The sequence below is a fragment of the Dermochelys coriacea genome, chromosome 11 (assembly GCF_009764565.3).
Source record: "Dermochelys coriacea isolate rDerCor1 chromosome 11, rDerCor1.pri.v4, whole genome shotgun sequence".
NCBI classification, from domain to species: Eukaryota; Metazoa; Chordata; order Testudines; family Dermochelyidae; genus Dermochelys; species Dermochelys coriacea.
Window position 1 is genome coordinate 14,852,224 of NC_050078.2, and position 18,219 is coordinate 14,870,442.

The window sequence follows — 18,219 nt, forward strand, 5'->3', positions numbered from 1 at the left end:
AGACATACTGCCTAGATTATACTAGAATGGGTTTGTCTATCCATGCTAAAGTCATATCTTCACTTACAAAGTAGATGTAGAGGCCATAGGAGTGGGTAGAAATTTAATGGGAGAAAATTTTATTCGTTTATTTACATTCATGTTGTCAACATTAGCCCTTGAGGGAAAAACCTTGTTGGCTGCAGTTATGTTTGTTTTTCTGATGAATCATTCCACCAACAGCTTCTAATGCCCAAGACTGTGTGTATACTACAAATGCTTTGCAGGCATAGCTACAGTTGTATAGCTATACTAGCAGCTATATCAGTGTAGATGCAGCATACGCCAACAGAAGGAATTTTTCTGCCAGCATAGTAACATCACCTCTCCAAATGACATTAGCTAGATCAAGAGAAGCACTCTTCTGTCAGCATAGCTGGGTCTACACTGATATGTTGAGTGAGTGTGTGGTTCCGCCCACCCCATCTCTGACTAACATGGCTACACAGACAAAACTTTGTAGTGTAGACCTAGCCTAAAGTAGGACCAAACCTAAGGTAGGTTATGACTTTCTTTGCCTCTACCATGAGCAAGGCCTCAGTCTGGGAGGACAACTAGGCCAGGGGGACTAGATTTTCAGTGTGAGATTTGTTGCAGTGATGGGGCATATAAAGTACAAGGGGACAGATTTGCTTGGAAATCCGGGGTGTTCCTATAAAAGAATTTTGACAGGTGAGAGTGACAAACGTGTGTCCACTCCTTCTTCACTCCCTTTTCTCTCCCCACCTCCCCGCCCTCCTTTCAGGATAAAAATGTGTCTTCTAAGCATAAAAAAGAGCCAGTAGGAGAAAACACTTATCTGCCTGCATCCCCTAAGTGGTTTACTCATGAGTCCCAAGGGTTTTCCTCAGTGCTTAATTTGTAATGAAAGAGGTGCAGAGGCTCTCACAATTTTTTTACTTTCATAACCGGCTGAAGACCACCTACGGAGATGTGGATTCACAGCTGGCTTTTTTGCGGTGCTGGGGAGAGGGGCTGGGTTTCTAACATGTGAGAGACCCAGTAGAAGGGGTCCTTAAGATGCACAAGCTCTCAAGCAACCTCCTGTCAATTTCACCACCTCAGCTAGGCAGCAGCTCCTTCAGGTAATCAGGGTTTGTAAGAGAACTGGATAAAACAGCAGATTTTCTGGGACAGGCTCCAAAAAGAGGACTTCTGTGCACTGATTATATATAATCACCACTCAGTCCCCAAATCTGCATCTTAAAATTTGTCAAGAATTTTACTAACTAACTCTCCAATAACTGTATGGTGTCAAGCATAAAAAGTGAACCCCAAAATTGTGATTAAGGGGGAAAGACTTTATTAAGACTGACTGAATTAAAGTCTAATCTTTCTCCCAGATCGTGTGTATCAAAAGAGACTGTTCAAAGTTTTGCTACCAAGTACCAGACTGTTAAGAGGAAGTTATAAGCATCTGTCTGTAGAACTGCAACTGCCCCTTTCTAGGCATGGCTGAGTGAATGCATGACTGGTATCGTCCTATTATTTCAATTCCTATTTTTTGCTAGCTTTGAATTTTTAAAATTATTTTTGAGTCGTGACTTTTAGAACGGTTGAGATAATGCCTGTGGACTGACCCATAATCTCAAACGTCTCAAGATACCTCCAAACCTGCTGATTGACTGACTGGGTACGTTTTTAGATCTGTGGATTTTCTGAGCTCCAAGTTACGGGAATGGGGAGGTTTTTGTTTTTCTAAAGATGACCTATCTGGACCTTGTTAGATGCTACCAGTGACCTCAGAAAAGGACTTCCCATTCAGTTTCACCAAGAAGCTCCTGCAAGGAGTTCCACGGGGGAGGAACCACTAAGGCCACCAACTGAAGGAAAGGAAGATGCTTGCTCACTTCTGGCTCATTTGCTTGCAACAGCTGCTGGCCTCTGGCTATATAATGCCACTGTGTCTGACAAAGAAGCTTGTGGTTCAACTGGCAACCAAAGGGGTAGGAGTTCAGCAACATCTAAGGTTAGATTTCTACAGGCAAGTAACTTCTAACCAGCCAGCAAGTCTATCAACATTAAACATCGGGCAAACAAACCCAGCTAATCTTTTCAACTCTGTGTCAGCTACATGAAACTAAAGGAAGCCACAAGAGTCACAACCACCTCCTTAGTTTCATTTCATTTTTCAATCTTTATTAGGAGAAGCATTCCTCTACTTCAGCATTCTTGCAATTGTTTTTAACTCCAGCAGATGGCTGGTAGTGAGCATGTATGTGTTGAGAACTCACAGAATTTATCTGAGAATGCTTCTATAGAAGCATTTCTCAAATATCTTAAACACCATTAGGTAAAACCTTGCTGTCTAAAAGATCACACATGCATATTTCATGTGTTAGGAGTGTTATGCTTAAATCATAAGAAATCATGTTATTTTCACCTAAATTTATCATTTGACTATTAAATTTAGCAAGTGGTGTCATAAATTATATTAGACTTTTTCATTGTAATCCTAAATTTGGGGGGTGGATGTAGGGAGGGGGGAAAGAAACGAATGGCTGACACCTAACTATTGGCCAGGCTACCTTAATTGCTCAACATTAGCTTTAACTTGGGAATGATATGACCCTCTCTATATCAGATATTTGGCTGGAACCTAAGTATATTGATTGGTATTGAGACAGACTTTTGTGCCTTCCCAATTTATTACTTAAAGCTTATAAGGAGTTGGTGGTTTTTGTGATATGAATCAATCAACCAGAGGGTTAGATTTGACAATTTGATATTAACTCTCTCTTTTCATGTGATATGCATGGTTTTTGCTTCGTTATTTTTGTTTAGCTAGCTATAGATACAGATCATTGGAAACCTGTGTGGTTTGGATCTTTCCTCAACAAATGTCAGGGTTCCAAAACAGACGAGTTCCCAGGCTAATTAAGAGGCAACTAGTGGTGGTCCATAAAATTGCTCCTATAGTCCTATAACTGGTGCCTGAACTGGTACATTCAGGGTTCTTGAGGGAAAAGTTGACATATATTGATCATTTCTTTTGATTAAACAAAGCATGGGTTCCAGAAACTTTGAAGGCCTACTGAGGTGGATATGAGCCAGTCAATCTAAAGGCTGGCCCATTCCCCCCAATAGGTCTATACTTCTTTCAATGGGGGGAGCTAACAAACGCTTTAGACCTCACTATTCTACACTTTGCTAATCCAGATCCTTTTAAAGTTTACAAAAAAATGGCTGTATCTCCCTACCTCTCAACAAATAATTAAGAGCAGAAGCTCTGGGAAGTATCCATATTACTGAAATTGAATTGTTTTTACAAAACACCATATGGAACATTTACCAATCCATCAAAAAGTATTAGTATAAATAATGATTAGATTACACAGATGCATATGTAAACACCAGTATAGGAGTGCATAGTATGTATGGTATTTTGCACTGTCAGGAGGTGGAATGGCACAGGATGGGAAAAGGTGGTTGGATAAGCCCACATTAGTACTGATCTTTTATATAGGACAGGGATAATATCCAATTTCTGAACTAGCATAGAAAATGGTACAAATATGCATGAGCAATTTAACCAAGTTTTTATTCTAACCTTTTTAAATAGGTACCACATGTATCTTTTATAACTGTTATGTTTGCAGTATTTAGGCAATAGCCACTACTGAAGACTATGTCAGCTATGCATCAATAGGTCATAAAAGCACCTTCCATTTACAGAAAGAGGATTTTATAGTAATGGGGGAAATTGTAAGTGCTGTCAATGGTTACATTTCACTTCATTGATTTACACTGTGTAGCCTGATAACCTGAGCTGAATCACATATGCAGGAGATATACTGTGTTCAATGCAAGACAACTGGATTTCACAATATAAATGAACTAGCAAAGTCCACTCATTCTTGGCATGCAGACCGTGAACATAAAAGGCTCATGGAGTTATGATTAGGTGATGCTGAGCACATACCAGTAAGTGGAATTTAGAGTGTACGTGGGTCTCAGGATGTTAGCAAAAATCACATCTGTCCAGGATCAGAGCATACATATAGTTATTTGCTAATTTTTCAATGTAGAACAAGTTGCTCTTGCACAGACACATATCTAAAGGTAACTACAGGGGAGGGGAGGGTGCATTTGCTGCATCTTATTCTGGGACATCAGCCAACTACAGATGGGAAGACAACCTTCTAGGAGTGTGTGGTCAGCACAACTAGCACGGATGCTGCCGAAACCTGCTGCCCACATTTCCTGGGAATTAATTTAGCCAGGGCAGGACCAATCTGCCTGAGAGACCTCTGGCTGGGGTGGCAACCAAGCCAAAAAATAAGGCTTTGCGGTGTGCATTCGGCCCAGTGCAGCAAGCGTAAGGCGCTCACTTTGGCAGATCCACAGCACTACTTCTTGCCGTGGCTTATTTTCTCCACACATTGACACCCCCAGGCCTAACTGGTAAATACCTTTTGAGAATATACATAACAGAAGACTGGGCTCTATGTGGGCTATGTTTTAGATCACCACTTGGGTAGGCTATGCTTTGACTTGGATACTACATGTCCTAGTATCAGATGTAGAGTCACTGTTCTTTACAGCAGGTCATAGGCCAAATCAAAACACACGGTTACGATGATAGTCGTAGTGAGAAGCTAACAGGTATAGACTTAGTTTATCTTGCAGCCTGAAATAAAAATGCGACTCCAAGGGCCGCTTTTTTATTTCCTGTCCTATAACGTGAGTCTCACAAAATTACACCACTGTCCTTATGTATTATTAGCCATTATCAAAGCAGTGCAATTGATTAGAGTGGGGGTGCTGGCCCTGAGTTAATAAATACAGCTCCGTTCCATTTTGTACTTACAGCCTGGGATTCAACTTGTGTGTTTTGTAAGGGTGGAAGAAAGTGGATCCTCCTCCAAACTACAGTATTTATGCCAATTATAAAATGAGTTGAATGGATTTACTTGTAAATCACCAATTAGGTTAGGATTTAAAATTTTACATGGACTTCAGCATTGCAACACTGAATATCATGGCACGTAGAAAAACAACAGAAACACCCCAGTGATCCACAAACCTTGAGAAGGCACCCAGGCTCCTGTACAACGAACGGGGGGAGAGAAGCATCTTAGAACATGATCCATGCAAGCGAGCCACTTGAACTGGCCACTGGGAGAGGCAAACGAGAGCATGGGGGTGCTAAGTCCCACCTCTCTCTCTCTCTCTCTCTCTCTCTCACAGAAAAGCACCTAATTCTGGGCTGCAGAGAGGTACCTAGCCCTGCTTAGAAATCCATGAATCGGAACCCACTGCCTGGAGTCAGGCAACTTGGGCACTTCTTGAAGGAATGAGTTAAGCGTCTGCCTCACTCTGCACAAAATAGCTAGAGGAGGTGCCGCCACCCACCTTGTAAAGTAAAAAAAAAAAAATGCAGTGATGGCACTCTGAAGCAGGGTGCATCTGAGCCAGCATTCAGCCTCAGTTTACCTTCCACCTCACATCAAGCAAGCGAGCACACCTGGTGTTTTCACAATACTGCTCCCCTTCTATGTCCAGCTTACTGCAATGAAAACAACATCCAGAACAAACCTTCCAGGCTTCCTCCCCAGGCATCATTAGATCTTTTGGTTTATAGAATGCCTTAGCCACCATTTAGCTCAAAAGTCTTCACCTTCCTTAAAGCCTGCCCTCTAGGGCTTCGCAGTCCTTTGCCACTTCCAGCTGGAACTAGTTCCCCAACAGGCTCCAGCTCCCTGAAATTATTTCAGCAGAGTTTTGCCATCTGCCTGACAGCTCTAAAGAGTCATCTCTACCATCTCTCAGTCTTCACTGATTGAAGTAAATTATAAGTTTGCCTTATATACTGTGACTGGTCATGTGACCAACACCCGATGCCCACAGAACTACAATTCTCCAGATCCTTCAGGGAACCATGTATCTGACTGGGACTTGAAAAAGGCTTAGTTGTCCCACAGATCCTCTACCACTCTTAAAGTGGACAGACTATCCTGTTACACACCCAAACCAACTTAATTCTGCCCTGTAGTGAGGCCACAAGGGAAAAAATAAATATAAAATCTGGAAAACATAAAGCAAGGATAATATAAAGAACATCCTGGACTGAGTAGAAAACTCTCTGAAACAGCCGAGAGCACTGCTGCCACACATATGGAGATGTAGAATCAAGAGCCGCTGTAATATTACCCAGGGCACAATCTGGACCAATGAGTCCCCTCAGTTCTCCAACCTTAGGTGCCTTGTACATTGCTTCACTGTAAGAGCTACCACTCCTGGTCTGCTCACCCACAGCCTCCAGCATGTAAGTTACCCCAAAGTGTATGGCATGAGTGTTCTAGCCAGCCACTTATGAATGATCCTGCACAACACCATCATCAAATTCCCAGTGCCAAACTTTCCCCAGAAACGTACATCTTGTACTGCCCAGCTCGCTTCTGGACAATACAAAGTCTATCATTTCATTAATAGAAAATGATATGCACAAATCATGTTATCTCAACTACAATTTCCCAAACACTTCAAGTAATGAGGCATAGAAGTCAGAATTGGTTACAAAAAAATAAAAGTAAAAGTAAAAAAAAATAAAATAAAAAACATAACTAAACCTAACTTAACAACCTAAGTGAATTAAAAAAAAAAAAAAGGTCTCTCACCACACATTCTAGCAATCTTATTGTCTGAATTCTTTCACTCAGGATCCCTCCATAGTCTAATGCTGCTTCCTTTGTTCAAGTGTTGTTGATGCTGTGGTTAGAGAGAAAGGGAGGAATAATAAGGGGTGTCTGCTCCCCCTTCTTATTTTTTCTCCTCTGATAATCATCTACAGCTGAGGTTCAGGAGACAGTCTGTGTGAATGGGAATGGCTATTTAACCAAAACCCAATGGTCCATTTGATTCTGTTGACACCTGGCTGAGGTTTTGGCTAGCCTTTTATCTCTGGGGAACTGGTTTGTGACGGCTCTCCAGACTTGGAGCATGTCTTAGTAATATCATACAGTAAAATTTTATAACTTTACATACAATGTTGCCACACATGTTTTACCAGGACAATAATGATCAGCAAATTATGAGTTTTCAAATGATACCTCACAAGGCATACTTTGTACAAAGTTTATCATAGTATTTTAAAGGGATGAACATAGGGGTACCGACTGTCACAGCTGCAAAACGGGCTCATTGAGTAAGTAGGTGTATGCTAGTTCCAGTCTCTCTACCATTTATCTGAGCCTGCCCCACCCAAGAGAGCTATTTCCCCTCTCAGCTAAAACAACAGGTACCACCAGCAATGTTGTACATGATGAGAAGGGGCATGGAATGAAGACTACTTGTAGTTGAAGGTGCTTTGCTTGGGCTTCCAACTGAGCTGTCTAGGCACCTTCTCCCTCCTCACTAGAGGAGAGTTCCTGTCTGAGTTATAGCAATGCTACACAACTACATGGTACAAGGAGGCTGTACCAAAACAGGGTATCATTGAATTCATTTACCTGCATGTCTCTCACATACACAGGTGTGCACACATCACCCTGAGTATAATCAGCAAATTTCCTGTGCAAATGCCTTTTTAAATACAAATCAGAATTAAAGAATTAAATCCTCTCTGCAACTGACAATAACCTTGAGAATCAGGATTACTAACATGTAGTCTCAACATGGACCATAAAATAGGCACAATTCTGTACATTTGGAAATATTATTAAACCAAAAAGAGTCTCTTGTTGACCTCAGAGCCCAGCCTGATACTATTGATCAAAGCAGGCAGCTATTCTGTCATGTAGAGGTGCAGGGACAGCGTAGTGAAACTTGGGCACACCCCCTGCATTTGGTACCTTTTCTGAAGGCAAGTACACACTTCCCTAACTAGATGTGGAAGGAGGTTATTGGACAGTCCAGCTGCTGGTGGGAGTGGCCAACTTGCCCTGCATAACACCCATAAGCCTCTTGGGGCACACTCTTTTGTTGCTGGAGTCCCCCTAACGCAAGCAGAACAATGCTGACAGTGGGATAGGCACAGGCAGGTAGGAGACCATAGAGCAGGTTAAAGCTGTATTTTTCATCCATTGCATTGCACCTAAACAGGATGTGATCCATATACCTGTACCGGATTCTTAATTTGTTTGGGAGTAGCAGCTAGAACCCCCAGTTATAGGACAGGGTGCGAGGCACCATACGGACACATTACAAAAGTCTCTTCCCCACTGAACTATCCATCTAGTTTTAACAAACAATGAATAAAACCTCTGTACATCTGTCAGCATGTAGGTGCCTGGATCACATCCTGCCGGAGGGCAATGCAATATGCTTTTCTGGGCTGTCACTATTTGCCTTGGCTCATTATATATTGGAAGTAGAGTACTGGAGCTCAGTAATCCTCCAACAGATCTTGAGATTGTCAAATTCGGGCTGTGATTTGGTCTGTCTCTTTAATTTTTCACATGTTCTTCAGTCATCTCAGTTATAGGCATTTTCTTTGGCAGCTGCAGTTAGTATTTCTAACAAGTGCCTGTTGGTTATTAGGAGTGTTTCAGACTGTTTTAATGTCTGTTTCTTTAATATCTTGGCACTTATCTGTTAAAGCCCCACGGCTTTGGCCCGACTCAAAAGAGCTAGTTCAACATTTATGAACATTTTGATCCCTCCTCCTCTTTTAAGGCTAGCCATCATCCATGGAATCATGGATCAACATTATTGGTCTTATCTTTAGCCCCCACAATGATACAACGAGAACTGTATATCCCAATCCACTCCGTATGGAGCAGACTGAATCTATTCTTTTAGGCGGGAAGAATAATACTCCTAAATCCTTGAGGGCAGGTCCCTGTGGAGCATGTCAGTAGGAGAATCTCATTCACTCGCTGCTAAGAGGTGAATTTTACACCATTATTTGAATGGAACTGGGTGATCTGATGTTTTTAATATATATATGACAGTAGCTCCTAGAGGTCTCAACCAAGGGCTCCATTGTACTAGGTGCGGCACACACATATAGTAACAGAACGCCTGCCCAGAACAGCACACAATCTAAACAGGCCAGATAGAGGTAAGAGGGGAAATAGAGGCACAGAAATGTGAAGTGACAGGTCTTAGGTCACACAGTAAGTCAGCAGCAAAGCTATAAAACCAAGCTCTCCATGCATTACCCTCTGTACAGGATATTGCACTGCACCACTGTTTTTGTTTGAGGGCTATGTAGTTATTGGCAGCTGGCCTATACCAGTAGCAAATTACATCATCCACCCCCTCCCCCGTTCCAGCTCGGTGACACTCGCCAGCAGGTTGGAGTGGGGGACTGGAATCAAAGTTCCCCTGCCCACCAATTCTGCAGGGACTAAGAGAAAGCAGAGTGCCTGCTTCTTACCCGCCCCGAAGCAAGGCTCAGGTTGCCCACACTGATGTGCAAGAGAGAGGTTGGCATGCTTCCTTACTGCCTAAACAGGCATCTACTCTGCACCAAATCCCTTGTCCATCGCAGTCCTCCCCCAGCCCAGCCTGAGCTTCCCCTGCTTCTGTGCAAGCAACATAGGACCGGTGGAACCACCTGTGCACTTGGCAGAGGGAACCTCTAGCACCATAGGTGCTGAAACTAGCACTATAGGTGCAGCAGCACCCCCTGGCTTGAAGTGGTTTCCATCATATGCAGGTTTTACAGTTCGGTTAAATGACTCTCAGGACCCCCACTATTCAAATTGTTCCAGCACCAGGGGTCTGTCATCATGGGATTTCCTTAGAGGGCCCTATGGTCCCTTTGTATCAGCCTAGCTAGTAGAGCAATGATGAATCGGGGCCTTGTTTATGCCAGTTTGTCCCCCTAGCACTTACACTATTACAGCCCTTTTGTTTCTCTGTGGAGATGGCAAATTAAAACTCCTTTAAAATAAAGGTTTTCTGCCATCTGCCATAGTTCAATATAATTATCTAGAGCACACAAACATCAGTTATTTCAGTTAGTGTGGCTATAGAGCCATAACAATTAATTCAAACTCTGTTCAGGTAGCAAAAGGTCAGTCTTTGTAGGATTGTGCCTCAGTAATGTCACAATAGATTGAGGGACCTGTCTGGAAAGGACTTTGGAAGCAAAGAATGCTGTGATTGAAGCCTGAAGCCACACCACCTACCCAGTTTGGTGTCAGGCTAGCTACTTACTGCCTCAGTTTCCCCTCACTCCAGTTGGATCTTCCCCCTTCCAGCCTGGTTTGGTTACCACACTGACTTAGCACTGCAACTAAATCATCTTAAAAAAAAAAAAAAAGTCCACTCCCAGGATAACCAAGTTCAAAACAAACACAAACCATCCCCAATCTCAAGCCGCACACGCTCCCTTTTATCTAGGGTCTCTCTTCTCTCCTCAGCCCCTCTCAAGTTCCTTTAGAGCTCAGCCTGTACTTATCAAGCAGTAGTAGCTTCCTACCTAGAATCCCCCTCTAGGTCTGTACAAGCTTCTGGCTTATTTCTCCCCTTCCAGAAGGCTTGAGTCAGCCACATGACCTTCAGATGATTTCAGTTATTTCCTCCAACTGGAGATGTGAGCTAAGTATGTCCCAGGAGGGGCTGGACCCATCTCCCCTTAAAGGGCCAATCACCCTGTGATGGCAAGACTATAATGAACAAATAAAGCTTGAGGTTAACAGATGTAGGCCCTGTTTATTAGCTCAACCTATTGAAGGACTTCAGCTCACTCTGTTATGCCAAACCTCTTGTAGAGGCTGATCCTGCACTATTGAATTTAATAGAAGATTTGCCATTGACTTAGGGCTTGATCAAAATGCCCACTGAAGTTAATAGAAATCCTTCTATCCTTAAATGAGAGCAGGATCCTTCTGGGGATGGTTTGAATAAGAGTTTCCTACCATGTGAGCGTGCTCAGACGGCTAGAGCAATGTCCTTTTTTTAAGGAGGTGGGCTATGGATTCCTTAAAATCTGTGAATCAATGCATTTTTAAAATGTTGACAAAGTTTTTTCAGACATTGCTTACCATTTTCCAACCAGCTTTAGATCAGAGATTTAGGTTTGGTTAAATATCCTAGTCCCAAGCCATCAATTTCAGGTCTGGATCTGATCTTTCCCATAGTTTTTGTGCAAAGGAGGGGATTAGATTCTGTAATGTTTTGTATTCTTATTGTTAATGAAAGCCACCTGCTAATGCAAAGCGAAGTATCGAGCAGCAAGATAAGGTCTCTAAGCAGTTAGGATATGTAAAACATGGTGGAGGAGATGAGATATAACCACTCTGCAAATTCGTGCATGAGATCATGGGAGAAGTTTATGACTCAGAATACTTTGTCTTAGTAGTATGAGAATGTAGACAAGGAACAGGAAAGTAGGAAAAATGAGTTCTACTCCTATAGAGCAGTGACTGTCGGGCTCAGAAATTCATACAAATACAGAAGGTTTCAGTTTAGGCACCAGCCTGAGCAAGGAGCGGTGTGTAAGATACCAGGAGGCCTTATGCACATTTCTCAGGCACCATTCCTCCCTTGCTCTGGTATGGGATTGGAGAATAGGAAGTTACTGTGGCTCTTGTAAAGGTGTAGCATACGTCTCCCTTCTTATTTAGCCACTCACTTTAGCCAGTGAAGGGAACAGAGCCAAGGATCTACCCTGCCTTCTTCTCCTACATTTGCTCACAGCACAGGTTTCCTTTGCATTAGACCAATGATCCAGATAGATTTCACTCACCTGTGTAGGTTGGTTGTGGGGCTTTATGCCCCTGCTCAGGACAAGGGCAGAACATAGCTTCTAGTTCTATAGCCAAATACAGCTGCTTGCGTAAGCAGCCATTTGAGAGAGAAAGTTTACAGGAGTGTGATGTTGCTAAAAATATCTGCCTATCGGTACATGTTTCAAGTGAGGGATAGCGCGGAATGAGAGAAAACGTCTATGTATGGGAAAAGAAAGGTGGTCTACTAGTTAGGGATTCAGGGACCAGGTTCAAATACTTCCTCTACCACATACATTCTATGTGACCTTTAGCAAATCACTTAGGGCTAAATTTTCAAAAGTATTTAGGTGCCTTACTCCCACTCCGGGCCTTAGTCTCGCTGTGCCTCAGGTCCCCACCTGTAAAAGGGGGATAGTCAGACTTCCCTACCTGACAGAGGTGTTGTGAGAATAAATACATTAAAGAATGTGAGGCATTCAGCTACTGTGGTAATGGACCCCATACAAATATCAGACTAATGAAAGTGTGAGACAGAGAGGGGGAAAATGTTGGGAGAATAAAACTGTTGTAAGGGAGGACTTTTTGTGTATTAGGGAAAGCCAGTGGGAATTCTTCCCTCCTGCCCCATATCCTTAGTCCAGACACATACTAGTGTCCTAATCATGAAAATGAGTGTGCCGTAGAAGTGCAGTTTGCCTCTCTTCACTCACTAGCAGGACTGAGGCCTAACAAAGATCAAATGAAAGTGGGTGCGAGTGTGTGTGTGCACGCATGTGCAAGACAGAGATAATGTGTGAGAGAAACCAGAGGTTAGGCTGAAAGAGAAACTGTGTCTGCCTGTGTATGAGTCTGGCGGTGTGTGTAAACATATGTGCAAGTAAGACCCACACAGAGAGAGCCAGATGATGAAACTGACAAAGGCAAGTGTGAAGATGAACACCCAGTAGTGACAACGATGTTCTAGCCAATCAATGATGCTTGATGCATGGGGGAAAGAATAGATGTAGTTATTCTACAAAACCATATCCAAGCAAAAACAAAGCCATCGTTTTTTAAATAAAAATGAAACAGAAATGACAGGGAAAAGCAAAATATTTGTGAAATGATTTAAACATAGAGAAGTAAATCCAAGGAATTTTCCACCCTCCCAGTGAATATGATGTACTGTATAGTTTACGAGGGGAGGAAGAAAAAAATCAATCCATGGCAATATCTGACATGCCTCGGTGTAATAAAATGCTCCACAATTATATGAACACGGTGGCGGAGGTGACGAGAGCTAGGGGATTTTGTGTCACCAAATACACTAGATTTGTATCATCCTGTCACCAGTTGTTCAATATTGTGATACTGGACAATCTCCCAGTGTTTCTCCCTGTAGAGCAGTCAACTTATTTTCTTATCAAGCCCAAAGGCAGGTGTAGCCATGAAGAAGGCATTTGCCTTTATTTTTCTCCTTCAGCCCAGCCTAGCATCTCCTTAGTATGCAGGGCCAGTGATTCAGCCACACAAGTTTCCTCTTCACAGTATTTTCTTTACAAGGATTGCAGTGAACTGCACAATGGGGAGAAGTTTCAACTCCCCCCCGTTAATGCAAACGAAAGAAAATGCCTAATACTGGTTATAAAAGATGGCATTTTAATTACTGCTACACACCACAACAAGCACACATGCACACACCTTGTGACTCTCTGGCTCCCTCGCCCCAGCTTTTATGGAGAAGGTCTCCCTCCTCCAATCCTTTCTTGGCATTTATGCAACCCAGAGTAGCACAGGTTGATTGGAAAGGTCTCTCTCCTTGATAACAACAATTCAATGTGCCTTGACATTTTAATAGCGTGCCATCCTAGTGAACACAATCGAGCTGAGCAGTGAAGCAAAAATCATTAGGTAAGCAAGATAATCTAAACAAAAAAATCAGCCTCCACCAGCTTCCCACATCTGGGAGCACCGCAGGCTGCAGGACTGGAGCAGGCTGCACATCTGGGCAGACTTTTCCCCACCCCCAACAAGAATGTTCCTTGTGGGGTGAGCGACATTGGAGTCAGTGGATTTATTATGTGGGGAACCCAAATCCCCCCCACACAGTGTATGTCGATTTCTTTCTCCCCACCCCCCTCCTCCCAGTCACATACATCCTTTCCATAGGAGTGAGATGCTGACTTTGCAAGCCATTCTCTGTATGAATATGACCCTCGGGGAAGAAACCCTCTCAGGAGCCCAGAACTATGTTATCATCGTTATTAAGGAGCTTAAAAAGGAGCTGGGAAGAGGAGACACTGCTGGAATTGCAGCTTGATTGTGATTGATGTGTTCCTATTAGCTCCTCACTGTTATCTCTCTGGATGGCAAGAACAGCCAGTGGCTTGTAACACAACAGATTACCTGAGTTTTCAGCCCTAGACGGATGTTTAAATAAAATATAGTCCCTTTTAGCGAGAAGCTCATTTTCTCGCTGAGGCTCCCAGACTATTTCATGTCAGCTGCGATTCGCTGTGACTCTTCTCAGTAAACATGTCTTATCATTAATAATTCTTTACAAGCACAATTTCATGGAGTCTTTTTGTGTATGTGTACGCGCACGCACCCCAGCCTCGGCCTCATCTTGATACAATTTGGGAAACCAAGGTGCTTCTCTTCAGAATTTCACCTGCGTTGCCAAAAATGATTGATTACTCCTAGCAGACTGGGTGTCCAGCTATACCCAACAAATGACTTTGGCCCTAACAGCAGGCCTTGGCCAGATAGAAATCAATATTTCACCATTAAAATCTATCAAAGAAGAGTTAAGGCACCATCTGTCCCTGCCGCCTTTCCATGGTGTGTGAACATTAAATCCGACACTTGTAGTACATGAGTAATCAATATATAGTAGTTCACAGATCATTTGTGGTCCCCTTTTAGCAGTGATGGATGCTTGGAATAGTTGTGATTCATTTTGTCACACCATTAAACAAGATTCTGTCCAGTTCCTTCCTGATTTCATTTAGAGGATCATTCTTCACAGTTCATAAGAGAGAAACGGTTTTACCAATCTGCTTCTATTTCAATAAGTCACTTTATAGAGATTTTGTGTCCTGTAGACTGTAAAAATTCTGGCTAGATAGTACAAACATACCTCCAAAACTATTCACTGCATGACATATGCATGAAGTGTGAAAAACTGAATGTAAATATGTTTACTTCTTTATCTACAAATATTGGTTTTAACCCTCTCCTTGCTAGGGTAGATCAAAGGCAAAGGACTCATAAGCAGAGCCTATGACAAGAGGATATTTTGGAGTTAGAAAATGTAGTGTGATCAAAATCATGATTAGACTAATCACAAACCCAGCTAAAGGATTTATTGATGTATCTCTGTTTTATTTTTAGAAGCAAGAAATACTGTTCTTAAATTACTTCTCAATAGTCACTTTTTTGCTACATATCACACGTATAATTACAATAAATGTATAAAGAAAAGGAGTACTTGTGGCACCTTAGAGACTAACAAATTTATTAGAGCATAAGCTTTCATGAGCTACAGCTCACTTCATCGGATGTGAGCTGTAGCTCACGAAAGCTTATGCTCTAATAAATTTGTTAGTCTCTAAGGTGCCACAAGTACTCCTTTTCTTTTTGCGAATACAGACTAACACGGCTGCTACTCTGAAACCTGGAATAAATGTACAATTACTAAACAGTTTAAAATGAGTAACCTACAAGGAAAAGGCAATATTTTTATTACTTTTGTTATACTTTCCATTATTATGTATACTTGTAATTTAGGGTAGGAGAAAGAATATTACATATTAATGTTTGAGAGATTGTTGATCTCATAAAATGACCAATTCTTCAATCTCAGTCTGACAAAACTCACAGTGGCATGAATCAGTTGGTTCCTTGGAGGGTAAATTGGATCGATGGCATTATGTTGATTGGCACCACCTGAGGATCTGGCCCAGTATGGGTTTTGCCTGACTGCAAGGAGAGACCCGAGTACTTTAAGGAGCATGCATGGATATTGAAATACAATTAGAGATAGCAATATAGATCTATCACTATGTGTCCCCCAAAATCCACATCGTGCAGTGGAATATTGCCCAAAGAGAAGGACATAAATAGCAGCGATTGATGGAACTAGCAGTGCTGACCCTACTATAGGGCATTTTATCATGTACTTTTATCATGCACGTAGATCATTTAAAATTCATACATTTTTAGGAATTCGCTTTGGTTGTTAGCGCATTAAAATCATTAAGCACAGTGATACCACAGGATCACAGCCAACTGCAATCTAGATAAAGCTAGCTGTGTCTCACAAAGCTACGAAACCCTCCTTGACAAAAGGACCTGGGCTTGCAAACACTTGAGTGCAAAAGACATATTCAATATGGGAGCGCATGCTTGCAGGATCAGACCCCCTGGTGCCCAGTCACATCCCACAGATATAAGTGTGAAGCATCCCCTTCACATGTAGCTCTCCCCTTTCTCATGTGGGCTTGGTGGAAACTGAGAGGGCTGGAGTAGGAACTTAGCCCCACGTTGTGTGAATGTGAAGCCAGGGATACATATGTTTTCCCCCACATCAGTCTTGGGTTAATTACTGGGGACTAGCAGCACTGCTTCCTCTGTGGTGATCTCAACCCCCTTTTAACAAGAATTCCAGGGAAGCCGCAGCCTTGGAGCAGGCATCGGAAGAGGTATGCTGCCGGTGGCACAGAGCCGGTGCATGTGAGCCCAAAGCCTCTCCACAGCTGACCCTAGCCTTTTGCCGACATCTGGAGAACTGAAGAGTTTGGAAGGGGCAGCATCTGTGCTTCATTCCACAGAGAGGTGTGGGAAAACATGTGCCTTGTTCTGGTGCTCACAATTCAAGAAGGATCTTGAAAAAATGGAGAGGGTTCAGAGAAGTGCCACAAGAAATTAGTATTATTTATTATTTGTAATAAGAGCCCTATTAATGAACCAGGACCCCACTGTGCCAGGTGCTGCACAAACATAGAACAAAAAGACAGTCCCTGCCCCAAGGGGCTTAAAGGGTTTGAAAATATGCCTTATAGTGAAAGACTTAATCAATTTAGCATATCAAAGTGAAGGTGAGGGGGTGACTTGATCACAGTCTATAAATACCTACCTGCGGGACAGAAATGTGAAAATTCTTCAGACTAGTGAACAAAGATATAATGAGATCCAAAAGCAAAAAGTTAAAGTTAGTCAAATTTAGACTAGAAATAGGCGTACATTTTTAACAGTGATGGTAATTAATCATTGGGACAATTTACCAAGGGCTATGGTGAATTCTCCATTACTAGACATTTTTTAATCAAGATTGGATTTTTTTTTTAAAAAGAGAGACACGCTCTAGTTCAATGAGGAATTAATTTGGGGAAATCCAAGGGCCTGAATTATACAGATCGGACTAGATGCTCACAGTGGTCCCCTCCAGGTTTATAATCTATGAAACCCCCTCCTTCAGCTGTACTGATTGGGGACAAACTCTCCTGGCATTTGCAACTCCTTTAATCACTATCCACGGATTTTACAATAGCTGGGAACAAGGCACGCAAAAGCAAGAGCCAAATCAAGATTTGACTAATCTGAAGGTACATCTGTGCTTACAGTGGGGTGTAGAGCACAAACACTGCGTGCCCAGCTAGCATGGCTATAAATAGCAGCGTAGATTGTGTGGCAGGGCTTAAATGAGCAGAGTGCCCTACATGCCTGAACCCTATGGTATATACCCTCCATGGCTCTCTGCATGCCCAAGCTGTGCTTCCCACACATACACTATTTTTAGCAGAATAGTGCCCTGCTGCTGGAGCCTTTCCCCACTGCCAGAGCCTTTCACTAACAGGTAGGGTGACCAGATGTCCCGATTTTATAGGGACAGTCCCGATTTTGGGGTCTTTTTCTTATACAGGTTCCTATTATCTCCCATCCCTGTTCTGATTTTTCATACTTGCTATTTGGTCACCCTACTGCCAGGTGTAGCTGCATACCTCCGTGTCAAGCCTGGATGCAGCATGCTTTTCACTGTGGCATGTAGCTACACATGTCATGTCCATACGCTCCATGCCACCATAAGTGCAGACATAGCCCGAACGTCCAGGAGTGCATAGAATAGCACCCACTTACCCCTATTCTGAATTTGTTCACCATCAAGTCTGTTTATTGCTACCCACAACCCTATGGCATGATAGTTATTCCTTAATCACCAAAGAAGAAGGCAGCAGGCCAGCATATTAAAAATATGACAGTACAGATGATTTGTGTTAGGGTGGGAAAGTTGCTAGAGCAGCAAACTGTAATGGAAGAATCATGGGATTCAGGCCTAATTATTTAAAAGTGTGCATAAATGTTCTAGGCACACAATGCCCAGTGCACACATACAAGCTGCAGTTGTATGTTTGTGCTGAGTGTTTTGCATGTGCAATTCAAACATGAAAAAACCATGCATGAAAATTTTCACACACTTACACATCTAAAATGGCAGACGTTTTCAAACTTGGGTGCCTAAAGTTAGGTTCCTGAATCCATACTTAGGCAACAAAATAATTTGCCTGATTTCCTGTGC